The 15,128-nt window shown below is 42.5% G+C and overlaps 1 protein-coding gene across 2 annotated transcripts in view; it reads left to right on the forward strand.

The window, feature by feature from the left end:
- Positions 1–15,128, forward strand: part of KCNQ3 (potassium voltage-gated channel subfamily Q member 3) — a 272,480-nt gene that overhangs the window by 155,936 nt on the left and 101,416 nt on the right. The gene's annotated exons all lie outside the window — the stretch shown is intronic.

A 15,128-nucleotide genomic window follows, 5' to 3' on the forward strand; every position in this document is an offset into this window, starting at 1 on the left:
ATATAGACGGTTATAAGGATATCAGTGCAACCTGTTGGACTCTAACAGTGCTCTCTCGGTAGTTGGTATTTAATAACATTTTTAAAACCTACTTTGAATAGAAATTCATGGCAGTTATTTAACTCTTTACCATCCAAACTCCCTATACATGCATCTCCTAGTCAATCTGTCTGCCTGGATACTGTAACTCCTGTCCACTTAGTGGAACACTGCAGCATTATAGGCTATATATTGAAATCCCACGAGATACCGTGTAGTGACTATATCTCACCATTTGCAAAAAGAAAAGGAGGACTTGTGGCACCGTAGAGACTAACCAATTTATTTGAGCATAAGCTTTCGTGAGCTACAGCTCACTTCATCGGATGCGTACTGACAGTATGCTTATGCTCAAATAAATTGGTTAGTCTCTAAGGTGCCACAAGTACTCCTTTTCTTTTTGCGAATACAGACAAACACGGCTGTTATTCTGAAACCTGTACATAATGAAAAACTAGTCCTCTTCCCCAGTGAGCTTCCATTCTGATGAGTCATAGTAGGTGGATAGAGGAAACAGGGGCAGTGTAACAAGCAGCCACCCCAGAACTCCAGCTGTCTAGCTACTATTGAGCCCTTCTGCTCTTGGTTAGTGTGGCGTCCTAGTCCTGACTGGGGCTTCTATGCACTACCATGATCATTCATAAAGGATCAGCTACTACTTTCATATATCTCCTGTAGCGAGGTACTGCATGAACTGTGGCTTTGAAATCTAAAATGTTGTTGTGTATCTGGACTGGTTCCTAGTGTGATGTTTGGTTGGCATGTGGGGGGCGGTGAAGTAAATCCAGTGGGCCCAGTCCTGCTTCCGTCAATGTTAATGGCAAAATCCCTACTGATTTCACTGGGAGCAGGATCAGACTTAGGAAGCTCAGCAGCAATGATTTTGAAGATATGGTCTAAAATTAGGGTCACCCTTGTTACAAGGCTGGTGGTATTTTGTTTAGTTGTTGGTTCATTCATTTCTTCAAGTTTCAGAAATACCCTGGGTGAGAATTAGCAAAAAATCAATTAATCAGCTCTATTATAATGAAGAAATAAGATCCCCGGCTGTTTTAGTTGTGGGAACAAGACCTTATAATTTGTTGTAAGCATGCTGTGACCTTATACAAGAGAGTGTGTTGTATCATTAATTTGTTTCCCAATCCTATGCAACAACTATTGTCTTATTGGCTCATTAAAACTGCTTCTATTCCTGAGTTATTTAATTCCGGATGTGACTTGATCCACGAAAAGCCCATCTGTGTATTGCATCCAATATATATTGACATGTTAACCTTTTAACTTGCATAATAACCCTTTAAACACCCATTTGAGCAATGCCACTTGTGCATCTTTCTCTTCACGTTAAAGTCAGCAGAAAAGAAAAGCTTGGATAAGAGAGCCTCTGGGGGAAAATAAATAATTCTATATAGTAATTAACAAATAAAGAAACATTTTTTCAAGGTGGATTGGGGAGGGCTCTCCAAAGCGCTGTATGTTTAAAGAGCTAATAACAAGGATCTGATCCAATCCCCATTTAGACAAAAGAGAGACTCTCATTAACTAAAAGGAATTAAATCAGGCCCCAGATCAGTATTGGCCAATAGTTATTGCCATCTGATGGCTTGTGTAAAACATGTTAGATCAGTTCCTACTGAACAAGTATAACCATTGTACAATTGGCAGCCTTGTTGGTAAAGAGGGGTCTTAAACTACAGATGCAAATCCAAAACTTGAGTGTATTTGGATCTGGGGTTTTGACTGACCGCATTGTAGACATAAGGGCAAGCCACAGAATTCCAGTCCAGACTGGATCCAGTTTTGGCCCATCTCTACCTGTTCATGTGCCCAGTAGAGAAGTGTAACTTTTGATTTATGTATTCCCAATTAGTAGTTTACAGATAAGGAATTAAACCAAACGGAAATCTTTTAAGGTTTGAGCTACCAGGACAGTTACAGATCATTTAATTTAGAGGAGGACTGTGAATGACACAATGAATGGTAAAATTAAAGACTGCATTTAATATAAAATAGTTAAGTAAACAGGCATTATAATGTAATCATTCACTGTGTTGATATTTTCATTCTAAGATGAAATGATGTATTTAGGGGTTATCAGTCCCTAATTGAGGAGAAAGGATTATACCCATTCTCTAATGGTACCTTGATGGTGGATGGACACGTCTAACCTAAAATTATGTGCTACCCTTTTTTAATCAATTATAATAGAGCTTCTTAATTAACATTAAATTCACCTTTAACCATATCTACATTTCTGCTAAGATAATTACATATTTTTCTACTTTCTCACTGGCTATTTAAACTTAAGCATAGTCTTAATTAACAGCTGCATAAATGCCATTCCAGTAACTATCAATATAGATAGCATTCTTCCAGAACATTCACATTTCATCTAAAACGCTTGTAAAAAACCCAGTTAGGACCAAAACATGTTTACATCGTGGCCTGGGGTTATGCCCTAACTTATCTCTAACTTGTCTCTGAATTGTCTCTCTTCACCTTACTCATACTTTACCAGGCCTCCCTGGACTATTGTGAAGCCTATTTTTAGGAAATGGATTTTGGGGCCTACTTACAATTCAGCACGTCTATATAAACAGAAGCAACTATTGTCTCTGTAGGCTACAGAAGCCGGGCATCGAATGGGTCTGGAGACTGTACTGTCTTCTCCCTCCATTAGTATTGGTCCTTTCAGAACAGGGTTGAGCACACTGGTGGGGAGCCCATGAGATCCCAAGGGGCTGACAGTCTGGTACATTTCACAGACTGTTTCCTCAGCAGTAGTAACTGGCACTGACCTGGCCCCCAGAAATAGTGCTTAAAGGAGATGGTGGATAGGATCCACCATGCCCTTCCAGATTCCCTGGACCCCCAAATGAATTGCTTGGTGATCAAGTAAGGGAGTTTCTACTTTCTGGAAGCAGAGGGATGAGTTTGCAAAGTAGTGATTGCCTTCCTTCTTCCACCCTTTTTGGCTGGATTTGACACTCTCACCATTGGTTTGCAATATGGGAGCTTTTGATTCAGTGACTGCATATTGTTTTAAGGTCCTTAGATCAGTGGTTCTCAAACTGTGGGTCGCGACTGACTCAGACTTGCTGGGGTTTGGAGCCAAAGCCTGAGCCCCACCTCCTGGAGCCAAAGCTGAAGCTAAGGACTTCAGCCCTTGGCAATGGGGCTCAGGTTACAGGCTCCCTGCCTGGGGCTGAAGCCCTTGGCTTCTGCTTTGGTCACCCCTCCCAAGGTGATGGGGCTTGGGCTTTGGCCCCCTCACCTGGGGTGGCAGGGCTGGGGCGGGCTCAGGCTTCGGTCCTCCCCCGCCCGCCCAGGGTCGTGTAGTAATTTTTGTTGTCAGGAGGGGGTCGCGGTACAATGAAGTTTGAGAACCCCTGCCTTAGATGAATGGTGCTTGAAAGCCCCTGCAATGACTCCGCAGGAAAAAATATACAGATACAGCCAGCAAGGTCTTTACCTCAAGAGACAATGTTTAGACCAAGAAGAAAAAAAAAGTTAAGGTGAGTCAAGCGAGAAACAGAAAATGTCTTTGCTGGAGGCACATCCCACTTCTAAGATCTTGGATGTTTAGCCTGACCTTCCTCAAGCATTCTTCCCTCCGGCCCCCATCTCTGAAGCAGACAATTTGTAGTTCTTCCCTTCTGAACTTGTTCAAGGGGAGAGAAAAGATCAGGAGAGGTTAACCTCTTTTTCAGTTAGGGATTAAGCAGGGCCGATACATCCTTTCACAATGCTATATCAGTGCACAGAGCTCCTAGTTTAAGACCCTTCCCACCATCTGAGCCTCCTTTAAGCCCTTCACTTGGGGGTTTGAGTGGCACAAATGGCATTATACAGACTGTCTGAATGTCATCATGTGTGATTAAAAGAAATTTTAAGATGTACTGGAAATGGACTACAGAATCGTTGCTGCCTTCTCTAGCTACTCATTAGCTATGGCTTTTTCAGTATTACTGTTACAGATATCTATTTTCAGTACTTTTTAATTTGCCTGTAAATAATAATAGCCCTGGAATGAGCCCTGGCAGTAGTGTTGCCTGTCAATTTATACATCTTTTTGAAAACAAATTTTCAAAGATATTGTAATGATCAGCATAGGCAGCCCTTTGTTTTTATTTGTGCATTAAGTTGTCATATGGGAAGGAACAAAAATAAAATGTGGAGCGTTTGATGCTTTTGTATCTTAAAAATGACCTACAAAGAAAATCAAAAGAATACATTTGTTTAACTACAATTGGTAATTTCAACTTTGTGATTTTTAAAAAAAATAATAATCAGCTGTTTTGTCCCTTCTAAGTGGTTGCTTTAAAACATGAAAGATTTCACAACATTTTAGTACACAGTGTTTTCCTGAGTTTCCAATGACGAAAGGCACCTTGTGCTCACGGTGACAAGCAAAACTGTAACTGGCTCTAAAAGTGCCACTGTGTTACATCATGTCATTGATCTGTGGATTAAGAACTAGCACCACGGACCATAAGTGCCCTAAAGGAACTGTAATAGTCTAGTTTGTCAATAATCAGACAATGTGAATTGAAGTAGGAGATCGTTGACCCATATATTTACCTTCCAGTTCTGTGCTGTTACACTAGCATGGTGTTTCAAAGCTTGAAGGAAGTTGTCAGCATGAAAATGAGAGAAAGTTTCAAAGTCCTGTCGGAGGAGGTATGGAGAAAATGACAGCCCCGAGGCCAGAGGGGAGGACTGCGTTGGTTGAGAGAAATAGGAAAGTAGCTCCATAAGTAAATGAAAAGGCAACTCATAGCACGGAACTGATTGTTAGTTCTTAGAAAATTGATAGAAGAGAGCTGATAACCTAGAGAGCAGTAAGGTGGCTTATTAGGTGGGGTTTTTCTTTTAAATCACTAGGTGTACTTAGTCCAGTGCTAGAGGGCAGATATCCATATTGCAGAAGCTACCACCATCATTACTAATTGGTACCCTCATTAGATAGACCTAGTAGATACAGCCAGAGACTGAACTGTCCTCTCCTCACTAGAGGTAGTCCCTCCAGGTCGGAGTTGAGGTACATTGGCTGGGTAGTATGGGTAAGCTTGCTTTGCCAGTGCCCTTCTTGTCCTTTGGTTAAAGAGGGGACTTCACTTTCAAGGGCTGTCAAACTGGAACCTTTTGCCTGTACAGAATTCACTTTAGACCCTTCTCTAAGCCCTGAGCTACAGACGGTGTTACACTGGTTTAACTGAAGGCCTGATTTGTATACCAAATTTAGTTAAACTGGTGCAACTTCGTGTGTTGATGCTCTTGCATTGGTTTAAACCTGGCTTATATTGGTTTAGCTTGCACTGGTGAATTTACAGGCTCAGGCTAAAGCAATATAAGAGTCCACACACAAGGAGTGTTAGCGGGGCTGGCAGGTTCCCTACCTGGCTCCGCACAGCTTCCCAGAAGCAGCAGGCATGTCTCTGCAGCTCCTAGGGGGAGAGAAGGCCAGGGGGGCTCCCTGTGCTGCCCCTGACATGAGCTCTGGCTCTGCAGTTCCCATTGGCCAGGAGCCACAGCCAATGGGAGCTGCGGGGGCATCGCTTGTGGGCGCGGGCACCGCACAGAGACCCCTGACCCCTCCGCTTAGAAGCTGCAGGGATATGCTGGCCGCTTCTGGGGATTGCTCCCCCACCCCCGAGGTAAGCACCATCCCAGCCCTGAGCCCCCTCCCACACTCAAACTGCCTCAGCAGCGACTGGTGTGGTTGGCGCAGGGACTGCCTGATCTGCCCAGCTGCGCCGCCTGCTGCAGAAGTCACAGAGGTCATGGAAAGTCACGGAAATCTGTGACCTCCATAACTGACATGTAGCCTTACTCATGATAAATAAAAGAAACTCTACTACTTTGGAATTCATTTGTGACTTCACATTCAATTTAATTATACATACACTTGAACTTCATTTTGCTTTTATTAAGACAAAAAATGGGCCCACGCAATCAATCAAATAAGTTAATTAAACAGAAATATTTAAAAATGTATGAACAATGAGAAGATAAAAATTTGTATTGCTTTTATAGAGATGTGGTTTAGAAGCAGAATTCTTCCAAATGAAGCCGTTTCCAGGTGTTGGAAGTCAATCCACAGTGCTCTTCTCAGATTACATTCTGAAATACTATCTCTCCACAAGTTTCAGAGTAGCAGCTGTGTTAGTCTGTATTCGCAAAAAGAAAAGGAGTACTTGTGGCACCTTAGAGACTAACCAATTTATTTGAGAATCAGCTTTTGTGAGCTACAGCATCCGATGAAGTGAACTGTAGCTCACGAAAGCTTATGCTCAAATAAATTGGTTAGTCTCTAAGGTGCCACAAGTATTCCTATCTCTCCACAAGACCTCCAGTGGGCCAAATTAAACACAGAGACATCATGTCATGTAATTTAATCTCAAACTTTTGATAATCAAGATTTCACAAAACATTGGTCCAGATTCCACAGTTCTCTATATGGACCTCATCCTGCAAGACATCTGACCAGACAATTCATAATGAAGGTCCATGGAAATTTTATTTTGGTCAGCTTTGTCTTACACGTACATCCTCACTCGACCTCCTTGAGACTAGAACTGGGTGAAATTTGTCAGCACAAATGTTTTTTGGACAGAAATGCAGACTCGGGTCAACTGAAACGTTTTGCAAATTCGTGTCGAATCTGCCGAATTGTTTCAGTCAACAAAAAAATCCAAAAAATCAAAACATTTGTTTTCTCTTGAGGACCCTTCCAGTCCTATCTATACACATGTATTCTAAAGATATTTTAACTGACTTTTTTCTTTCCAAATTTTACTTCAATTTTTTTAAAGTTAAAATACCTCAAATGAGATGTTTTGGGCCAAATGGGTTAGCAAACCAAAACATCATTTATTCACACAGCTTTACTTCAGTCCTCAAATTCATCCCAAAATGCTTTTCTAGGATCGTCAGATCTTCTTTTCCTGCAAATATTCCTCCTCTCTCCAGAGTTCTTGCTATCCCCACTCCACCTCAAGGGGGATGACGTGCATGCATCTGTCCATGTGTATGCACACAGTCTTCCCCTCCCCCCCACACATATATCTATCTAATTTGATGGAGCAAATTAAAACTTTTTGAGCTTTTTTATCCTTTCATATAAAACCATCTGCACTAGATAAGCATGTAACATCGGTGTTCTTAATCAGATGACTGTGAAAACATTTAAATGTAGGCATTTAAATGGTCATGGTTAGGTTTCAGAGTCTATATTCTACTAAGGAGCATTGGGCACCTCGCATCTCTCTTAGGCCTTGTCTACACTGCCACTTTACAGCACTGCAACTTTCCCGTTCAGGGGTGTGAAAAAACACCACCCTGAGCTCTGCAAGTTTCAGCGCTGGAAAGTGGCAATGTAGATAGTGCACCAGCACTATCTAGCTATTCCTCTCGCGGAGGTGGGGTATTTTACAGAGCTCTCCCAGCACTGGTGCTGCGACTACACAGTGACGTTAAACTGCTGCAACTTCAGTGTTGCTAGTGAAGACATGCCCCTAGGCTCAAATCTTCAGCCACACACACAGCCCAAATAGCTGAATTACGACTTGGGCAGATGCACAAGGGTTAAAGGAGGAATGCTCTTTTTCTCAAGGCTACAGAGAAGCTCCACAGAAGCTAGTTTGTGCCAATGACTGAAGTACATCTTCGCAGCCCCAGTGTGCCCCGTACCCGTTCCCCTCATCAGTGAGCATTAGAGCATACTTACTCTGATTGCTCCTCCTCCCAGCTAACTACACCCCACTCCACCTGCTAGCCATCCTGCCATGTAGGGGATTACAGGCCCTTTTACACTCTTGTGCAGTGCAGTTGCATTGATTCTATTGCCAGGGAACACTCGATGCATGCAAATGCTGGGAATGGGTGGGTAGGATTTGCTCTTTAGCACTGTTCCTTCTGTTGTTTCTGTTTGAAGACCCAGGAAGAGAGCACTGCATTGGTTCATGCTTGGAAGCTTTTCCTTGCAGCCGGGAAGGATACAAATTCTTACTGAAAATGGTAACTTATATCCAACAGAAAATAATCAGAAGCACCAAAACTATGCAAAGAGAGCCTGTGTCTGTGAAAGCCATGCTCATTAGTTTTAGGTGCATTTACTGATTACAGACAGAGGAGAATTCTTGAGAAAGTATAGGTTGGCTAAAGTCAGCCAGCACAGATTTGCCAAAGAGAGACTCATTTGATTCCTTTAAGGAATTGGGAAGGAGGGCAGGACGGAGTGACGCAAGTGACAGTTTATTGGGACTCTTGATAAAGCACTCCACAAAGGAGTAAACATTAGGAAAAATGCAAAGGAACAAATTCGGGCTAAATTCACTTCTTGTTTTATGCTGGCTTCTGCCATTGTGAACAAGGTACAGAGCTCCTGGTGGCAGGCAGCCCGCCAGTGAGAAGATTACGGTGGCACAAAGTTGCTGCAGTCTCCTCTCAGCCGTGGAGTTGGGGAAGCTGATGTAAACGGTCATAGCCCCATTGATTTCAGTGGGGCTCCATTGACTTCACTGGTATACTAAGGAATCTGCCCCATTCTTCTCAGCCTCACCTGACAGGCTCCTATGTTGCCTCCAGTGGAAACTACATCTCCTCTTGATGAAGCTGTGAGTGAGGGTGATGCCATCTTTGCCCTTCCATACTATGTACCCCTTCAGGGACAGATTGTCCCTCGTGGCACCAGGAGTGAAGCTGGGGAAAGTATGGACTCTCTAATCAGTGCTGTGTGATTAGCAAGGAGTAAGCAATGGTGGACTGTGAACCTCCCATCTTCAGCTAACACTTGTCCAAGCTTCACAGGCCTCAGGTTTTCCCACTGGAAATGACGGGCCCCTTCTCTCCTCTTCCCCCCCACAAAAAATATTAGAGCTGTGAAATACTTTATTTGCCAAAAAATTCAGGTTTGGGTCAACCTGAAATTATTTGCAAATTTGACTTGATGGTTTCTGACAGAGAAAAGTTTTTAAAGGCCAGAAAACTGTGTGAGATAAATTCTGAACATTTTTTGAACCAAACCAAATAATTTGCTCTGATTTTTTTTTTTTTTATTTTGGTGTGCTGGGCAGACTAAAGAGTCATTTATTTACCGGTCTCTAAATGAAATGTTCTGGCCTCTCTCCTGCTTTCCTGTAATAAATGGTGCTGCATGTGGACCTTGTAGTTAGTTCTTTTCAGCTATTTCTTCCATTTCGTTCCATTTTCAAGTCTATTTCACACTGGGGAAACACAGGAGGATGAAGTGTTTGGTGTACCCTCAGGCTGTGATATAATTCATTTCACTCTTCCTGTAAGAATGGAAAAACAGCAAACAACCTGTGGAGCCAGCAGAGCCCATAAACAGACCTTAGAATTATTTTTAATCTCCATTTTAAAAGAAAATACAATCGCTATTAGTTCTACAGCAGTGCTGAAATAAGGGACCCGATGCAGCATCTGCTTCATGTGTGGAGCGCCTGTTGCTGATAATTGGCAGCTTTGTATGTGGAAAACTGCCACGGCCACAATAGACACAGGTTGTGTCCATTGTTTGTTTGCAAGTAATTATTCCTACTGCACATATCTGTATTTGTTTTTAATTAGAGGCGTTTCCTAAGTATGGGACTGAGAATCCAGAACTCCCAAGTTCTAAGCTCAACAGTGATGTTGACTCATTTTTGCTTCACACTAGTCCAGGTGTTCTCAACGTGGCAGTTGTAACAGGTGTCAGATGGCTGTGTGACCACCCTGCCCTTCCCTTATTCGGGGAGGGGAGTGTGACGGGTTGGATCACAGAAACCCCCTTGGGGCTGCCAACTGATGTACCAAGACTACTTCGGCCCCTGTTTTCCCTGCCAGCTTGGGACTCCAGCACCCTGTCTTGCTGAGCCAGACACGCCAGTCTGCTCCAACACAGACCCAAGGTCTGAACCATGTGCCCCAAAGCTGCAGACTTAACTGAAAGCAACTTAAGAAGTGTTCCTGTCTTTAACATTCAGATGCCCAACTTTCAGTGGGGTCCAAACCCCAAATAAATCCGTTTTACCCTGTATAAAGCTTATACAGGGTAAACTCATAACTTGTTCACCCTCTATAACACTGATAGAGAGATATGCACAGCTGTTGCCCCCCCTTTGCAGGTATTAATACATACTCTGGGTTAATTAATAAGTAAAAAGTGATTTTATTAAATACAGAAAGTAGGATTTAAGTGGTTCCCAGTAATAATAGACAGAACAAAGTGAATTACCAAGCAAAATAAAATAAAACACGCAAGTCTAAGTCTAGTACAGTAATAAAACTGAATACAAATAAAATCTCACCTTCAGAGATGTTTCAATAAGGTTCTTTCACAGACTGGATGCCTTCCTAGTCTGGGCACAATCCTTTCCCCTGGTACAGCCCTTGTTCCAGCTCAGGTGGTAGCTAGGGGATTTCTCATGATGGCTGCCACCTTTGTTCTGTTCCACCAATTTATATATCTTTTGCATAAGGTAGGACTCCTTTATCCCTCTAGGTTCCCACCCCTCTTCTCAATGGAAAAGCACCAGGTTAAAGATGAAGTCCAGTTCAGGTGACATAATCACATGTCACTGTAAGACTTTATTACTCACTTGCCAGCCCACAGGTATACAGGAAGACTTACAAGTAAAACAGAGCCATCTACAGGTAATTGTCCTGGTTAATGGGAGCCATTAAGATTCCAATTTATTTGAGCATGAGCTTTCGTGAGCTACAGCTCACTTCATCTGATGATGAAGTGAGCTGTAGCTCTCGAAAGCTCATGCTCAAATAAATTGGTTAGTCTCTAAGGTGCCACAAGTACTCCTTTTCTTTTTGCGAATACAGACTAACATGGCTGTTACTCTGAAACCTGTCATTAAGATTCCAAACCACCATTAATGGCCCACACTTTGCACAACTACCATAGGACCTCAGAGTTATATTTCATATTTCTAGTTTCAGATACAAGAGTGATACGTTTATACAAATAGGATGACCACACTCAGTAGATTATAAGCTTTGTAATGATACCTTACAAGAGACCTTTTGCATGAAGCATATTCCAGTTACATTATATTCACACTCGTTAGCATCTTTTTATAAAATCATATAGAGTGCAATGTCACAGGGAGTCCTGGCTAGAAACGAGCTATACGAGAATGAGGTCCAGGTATGAAAAAGGTGGTGAGGAGAGTTAATATTTACATAAAAAGAAAAGGAGTACTTGTGGCACCTTGGAGACTAACAAATTTATTTTTTCATGAAGTTGATAGATTTCCACTCCATACGGCTAAATTCAGTGCCTTGCATAATGACAGGTTTGAAAATAAAAGGTGCAGTAAATCCAAGTATTGTTTTCCCTTGTCCTGAAAATCAGAAATTAAATTATCAACTCAATCTTTCATTAAATTGGAAGAATGTTTAGGAATATTACCTTTATTTAATAGAGGATGTTTCCAACTTTTGCTATGTCAAATGAAAATATTGTATAGTTTAGGCAGGAAAGAAAATGTTTTATTGGTCTATTCCAATTTTTGGGTTTGTTCTGAAATATGGCGCATGTTGTAGTTTATTGTAAGTATTCAGTTGTGCATGTTGATATGACCTGCAGAGCAGTTAGAGGAAATTCTACCTGATCTCTGCTTCACTCTCTGAGAAAAGAGTTGAAAAATAGAAATATCCACAAGGAAAAGAACTGAAACCTGAAAATATGGGGAAGATAAAATTATCATTGGAAAGCCCAGAGATCCACATGCAATGCTGGCTGTATGTTGGGATGGTATCTATGTGGCAGGGAAGTTTTCAGAGTAGTAGCCTGATGCTGCACATTCTTGGCACACGAGTCCCATAGTGATTGAGAACTAGGATTTATATCTCAAACACCGGTGACTGACTGACTGGATTTTTATCATCTGTTGCATGCAGTGTTGTAGCTATGTCAGTCCCAGGATATTAGAGAGACAAGGTGGGTGAGGTATTATCTTTATTTGGACTAACTTTCTATTGCTGAGAGAGACAAACTTTCAAGTTTACACAGAGCCCTTCCTCAGACTGTTTAATCTGACTGTGGTTTGGAAAAGACTGTGTTGGTTTCAGTTTGTTTTATCAGGTATATAATTTTCTCTCTGACACATTTTAAAAGGAGGGGGGAAACAGTGAATTTTTCACCATGAACTAGCATGCCTCATGCAAAAAAGGTAAACTAGTTCCTATCCAGTCGAGCAAAGGCATTTCAATACGTGGCAAAGGGTTATAACCTTGTATCTAGAATTTAAATTGCTTAATTTTCCAGAAGTGATATCCCTGCCAAACGGATGCTTTAACAAATATATCAAAGCTTATTTCATTATGTAAGAGACGATCAAACACTAGTCCAGGAATCCACTGATTTATTTCTAATTATGTTCAATTTTCCAAAATTAGCACAAGCCATGGCTGTTACCGGAAAAGGGCTCCCAAGTGGAGGATCAAAGTTGAATACATTTCTTTCTCTACTCCATTTGTTTCTATTTTCAGCTGCTTTGCTTATGTCTTTTCACCTAGAAAGAGCTAAGTCATTTAGGTTTATAAGCACAAAGCCAGCAGCAAGGGTTTTTTTTTAAAGACAGCTTTGCCTTTGAATGCAAATAGCTGACAATTCCTAGAATGGGTAGGTCAAACAAATTAGTCAATCATTTTTAGCCATGGTGGCTGTGGAATCAGAGGCTCTGTGGAGAGGCACATGATATTCATCCAAATAAAGCCCTGAAATAATGTCTCAATTCTGCAGTAGTGTTAACAAGTTATGAGTGTTATAGGCTGCAGGATTGGAAATGAATGGCTATTCCAATGTGTGGCTTTCAAAGTTTGGCTTCTAACCCTTTGAGAAGTTTGGGGTACATTAGAGTTCCAAAAAGGATCAGCCATTTATATATCCTGCAAGAATAATCTGAGTTACAGTGATAAAGTTGTATTGAAAAAAACAACAACCAAGAGCTTTGGAAGGGATTATAACCCATCAATTTTCAAGGCATATGCCAAATGCTAACTACTGTGTGTTAGGACTCTTGGCTACCTGGTAAGGCAGAAGGCTCAGAAATCTAGAGATCTATGTAATGATATAATGCCATGATTTGCATATTTGATGAATATTCATTCTTATCTGCATAAACAGTAGCAAATGTCCTTATTTTCTAGAACTGAAAGCCAGACAAGGCTGCAGCTTGGCATGAGTTATAGGGATTGCTGTGCTCCTGGTTGGATCTGGCTTATCTCCTCGATTTGGTGATCCAGTAACTGGCAGGTTCTTGAGTCTCTGCCTTGACTGCTGTCTACCCTGGGCTGGGCGGCAGGGGCGGTGGGGCTGTTACCTGCCCTAGGCTGGGGAGCGGGCGAAGGTGGGTGCACTGGGGCTGCTGCCTACCCTGGGCTGGGCGGTGGGCGGTAGTGGAGGTGCTTGGGTTGCTGGCTGCCCTGGGCTGGGTGGAATGTGGTGGCAGGGGTCTGTGTGCTGGGGCTGCTGCCCGCCCTGGTCTGGGGAGCAGGTGGAGGTAGGTGCACTGGGGCTGCTGTCTGCCCTAGACTGGGAGTGGGATCTGGCTGGGCTGCTGGCCCATGGCTGGGTGCCTAGGCCTGGCTTCTCCTTGTCCTGTGCTCCATGGCTGAGGGGGCTCTCACTGCTGCATCCTGGTAACTTCCCAGTATTGCTGCCACCAGAGTTTCAGCTCTCTGGCCATAGGGTGTGTTGCGGGCTATGCTCTAGGATACGTGTCTGTGGTAATCCTTCTCAGAGGCTGGAGATTCCCTAAGGATCAGGTTGTAACCAATGGTCTCCTCAGCTCCCCAGATCAGAAGGTGCAGGCTCCTGGACAGGAGCCATGCACAGGGCAGCTAGAGCCAGAAGCCTCCTGGCCACAGCAGGTCTGTAAGAGGGACTAACCCTAGGTGCGGGTCACCCCATAACTATATAGCAGAGTTTCTTCCACTGCAGCAGCTGGCACTGGCCACCGTTTGAGTCAAGATACTGTACTGGATGCAATAGGGCAGCACTTTGTGGATTTGTGTTTGGGATAAATTAACCCTTTATGTTCATATGTGAGGGAATTAAATTTTCCATCACACTGGGATTCTTGTGAGGAGTGGCAGTTTGAGCAGGGCAATGGCATCTGTCCTTGATGGTGTTGGTGACTTGCTTTGCCACCAGAGCGAGACACTGAACTTCTGTCTGCCTTCATTTATCATCTGTGAAATGGATATAATACATATGTCCCTCGCTCACAGGGATGGTCTGAGGCTTATGTAACTACCAAAAATCAATGGTGAAAGGTGGTAGGGATAGGAAGGATGGTCTAGTAGTTGACAGATCACTGTACTAGGGCTCAGGAGACCTGGGTTTATTTCCTAGTTCAGCTAGTGTGTGTCTGGGCAACTCACATAATCTGTCCTTTGTCTCAGTTTGCAATCTGTCAAATGGGGATTATACCTGCCTACCTCACAAGGGTGCTGTTTAATGATTAATTTAATTGATTTAATTATGCCATTAATGATCGTGATTAATGCACAGATGCTGTGGTGATGAGGGCCATATGAATACCTAGACAGGCAAGTGCTATGCACATGCTAGGTATCATGTTCCCAAAAATTCTAATTGTATGCTGTTGCCTTCCATACCATCTCTTAGTGAGGCGGGTATCCTGGTGGGTTCTCATCACTTCTTCTGGTTCCAAAATTCCAGCATGACTTTCTTTTTTCTGGTTAAATTATCAGAGCCTATTGTAGCAGCTGGCAAGTCACAAAATCTCAGAGAAGCTTACTATAAACCCATGCTCTGATCTCTTTTATGTTTGCCTTTCTTCATTATTGCTACACAAGTGTGTGATGAGTCAGACCAAGTGAATGAAAGCAAGTGAACTGGTGTGTTACAAAATTAGCATAGGAGCTTCTGACAAACGCATCTAGTCTTCTTTCTTCCAGGCACTGCCTCTTTCACCTTAAAATATTTTATTTAGGTAATTCATGTCAAATATTTTACTATATCCAGTGTTGTTGTAGCCGTATTGGTCTCAGGATATTATAGAGACAAGATGAGTGAGGTAATATGTTTTATTGGACCAACTTCT

The sequence above is a fragment of the Caretta caretta genome, chromosome 2 (genome assembly GCF_965140235.1).
Source record: "Caretta caretta isolate rCarCar2 chromosome 2, rCarCar1.hap1, whole genome shotgun sequence".
NCBI lineage: Eukaryota > Metazoa > Chordata > Testudines > Cheloniidae > Caretta > Caretta caretta.